The sequence below is a fragment of the Peromyscus eremicus genome, chromosome 7, assembly GCF_949786415.1.
Source record: "Peromyscus eremicus chromosome 7, PerEre_H2_v1, whole genome shotgun sequence".
Lineage (NCBI taxonomy): Eukaryota > Metazoa > Chordata > Mammalia > Rodentia > Cricetidae > Peromyscus > Peromyscus eremicus.
The window spans coordinates 15,864,313-15,866,254 of record NC_081422.1 but is presented as its reverse complement, the minus strand read 5'-3'; the positions used below and the strand labels follow the sequence as shown (position 1 = coordinate 15,866,254).

At 40.6% G+C, this 1,942-nt stretch overlaps 1 pseudogene; it reads right to left on the bottom strand.

Annotated features, from left to right (window-relative positions):
* Window positions 1-1,215: 1,215 nt before the first annotated feature.
* Window positions 1,216-1,384, bottom strand: LOC131915788 (U2 spliceosomal RNA; annotated as a pseudogene).
* Between the last annotated feature and the right edge of the window lie 558 nt (window positions 1,385-1,942).

The window sequence follows — 1,942 nt, the reverse complement described above, 5'->3', positions numbered from 1 at the left end:
TTCTTGGTCAGATTATCTGAAGAGGGAATACCTATCCCAACTGTGGGAAGCAGCCTAGACTGCTTTTTGTCTGTCTGCCTTCATGTTTGCGGGTGAGTACATCAATACTATTGTAGCTGTACTTATTCACTGGTATTAGAACAGTCTTCATGCTTACAACATAGACTGAAGACTGTCAGTTCTACAGGAATCCTCCAGAACTTCAGCATAAGTCTGGGGATGGTGAGACTTCCAAGCTCATGGACTGAACAACTTCTGGATTTTCACTCTCTCCATTTTGAGACAGCCAGGTTTGCACTACTTAGACAATATTGTGTAAGATAGTCTAATAAATGCCATATATAGGAATATATATTATTTGTATCAGTTATGATCCTTTAGAGATCTCTAATAAACACACCAAACACTAGTGCACTCATTCTACACAAATACTACTAGGAACTAATCCACTCAATAGCTTTAACACTTAATAGTAGATAATTTCAATTCTGCACTGATACCTAGAACGGGTGACCTAGATAAAAAATAAACAGAATCAATGATAGTAAATGACATCATAAAATAAGTAAATACAAATATAGAAGATCTTATCACCAAAGTATACCAGGTCTTTTCTTTTAGGCCACCAACCAGCTGCCAAATCATGAGAGAGAGACTTATTATTAATTTGAATGCTTGGCCTAGCTTAGGCTTGTTTCTGGCTAGCTCTTTTAACTTAAATTAACCAGTTCCTCTTCATCTACTTTTTGACTCAGGGCCTTTTTCCCTTATTCCTTTGTGTATCTTACTTTCACTGCTTCTTGTGTCTGGAGGCTGCCTGGCTTCTAGCCCCAGGCATCTCCCTCATTCTCTCCTCTCCTTTTATTTTCTCTCATTCCTCCCCTAAGATCAGATTTCTCCTTCTATTTATTCTCTCTGCCTGATAGCCCTGCCTATCCTTTTCCTGCCTAGCTACTGGGCATTCAGCTTTTTATTTAGATAAATCAGGTATCTTTGTCAAGAAAGGTGAAACAAATGCAACACATCTTTACATAATTAAACATATTCTTACATCATTAAACAAATGCAGCATAAAAATGTAATATACCTTTATATAACTAAAGTATTATTCTGCAGCATAAACAAATGTAACACATCTTTGCCCAGTTGAAATAATATTCCACAACACAAAACTACAGAATTCTTGTCCTTTTCAGGAGTTCAAGATATTCAATCTAAAATTCATCAAATACTAGGACATAGGGAAAATCTTAAGTATGGGAAAACTGAAGTAACTCCCTGCATTCTCTCACCCCATAGTGGCATACAACTACAAATCAATGGTAAGTTAAACTGATAAGAACAGATACTACACTTGATCTTAGCCAAAAGGCTGAGAAGCGACAACAGAACTCTTATCCAGTGACTGAAGGAAGCAGATACAGAGATCCCCAGCCGGGCCCCAGATGGAGCTCCAGGTGTCCAATCAGCATCAACGAGAGAGAGAAGGAATTATATGAACAAGAGATATTGAGACCATGATTGGAAAAAGCACTGGGACAAATAGCCAAACTAGTGGAAACACATGAACTGTGAGCCAGTAGCTGGGGAGCCCCCATGGAACTGGGCTGGACCCTCTGGATGGGTCAGACAGTTGATTGGCTTGAACTGTTTGGGAGGCCCCCAGGCAGTGGGACCGGGACCTGTCCTTGGTGCATGAGCTGGCTTTTTGGAGCCTGGGGCCTATGCTGGGACACTTTGCTTAGCCTTGGTGTAGGGAGGAGGGGACTGGACCTGCCTCAACTGAGTCTGCCAGTCTGGGTTGACTCCCCAGGAGAGACCTTGCCTTGGAGGGGGTGGGAGTGCTGGAGGGTGGGAGGAGGAAGGATGGGGGAATCCGTGGCTGATATGTAAAATTAAATTAATTGTAAAATAAAAAAAATAATTAATTAATTAAAAAATG